Here is a 1,057-nt window from a genome sequence, read left to right on the forward strand (position 1 = left end):
AGGGGGTGGAAGGGGGTATTTATCTTCCCCACCCCCCCATAAATAAGGTCTGAAGTGGGCAACTACAATTTTCCATGCAATCTAAACACTTACTTTTAGTATACTTTTAATATAAAATACTAAAATTAAGACCCTGTATGGCATTAAATCCTTAAAAATATTAATATTTGGGATAATACTATTGCCCTTTAGTCATAGAGCTGGGAAGTAAAAGCTAAAGTGGAAGAGGCATTACCCAAGTAAAAAACCAAGACTGGCTTTAAGCAAAAAATCATCATTAATAAATATAGTCTAAAATCTAATTTATTATCTATCAGACCTGGAAAGTTTTGGACTGATCTTCCACTGGGACGGGGTGGGCAATGACCTGTCTTGTTTTAGGGTACGGTGTGTTTACATGCAGGGTTGTGTGACATGGCTGACTGCAGTAACACAGCTGGGCCCGGTGATCTGACAAAGCTTTGGGCTGGTATGTTTAACGGGAAGAGCTACATTTTTTAAATTTTTAAAAATTTTTTTTAAATGCATCTGAATTCAGATGGTGCCTGGCCAGTTATTCCAAGCTGGAAGGCTGTATCTACATGTATTTTCCAGGCATTAAATGATTATTCATGCTGACTGCAGCACCTCAGAGCAGAAGTTTGCCTCCAAGTCAACAGCAATCCTTGCATAATCGTTTGGTTTTCAGAGTACGTACCATTCCTACTGCATACCTTTTCTTCCACCAAACTGAGAACTCAGGAAAAAGCTCAGGTGACCATGAGGACAGCAGCTCACTACTTGATCTCACAGGCACATTAATCCTGATTCATGTTATGCTTCGATAAGCTCCTCCACTCTAATCGCCTCAGGGATCCGTGACAGAGATGTGAGTGAAGGGTCCTTCGCTGCTGGGTGAAGGGTCCTTTTCCGGGTGTCGGTAATTAAATCCACCCACCGACAGAAGAGCGTTACCTTGAAGGGAACCAGCGGCCCTGCCAACACCTGCAGTAATTTGCTTTAAACACTTTGGCAGCTCCTTAAGTGTTTAAGACTATGAAGATAAACACGCTTACTC

This window comes from Buceros rhinoceros, unplaced genomic scaffold (genome assembly GCF_000710305.1).
Source record: "Buceros rhinoceros silvestris isolate BGI_N320 unplaced genomic scaffold, ASM71030v1 scaffold16558, whole genome shotgun sequence".
Taxonomy (NCBI): Eukaryota; Metazoa; Chordata; class Aves; order Bucerotiformes; family Bucerotidae; genus Buceros; species Buceros rhinoceros.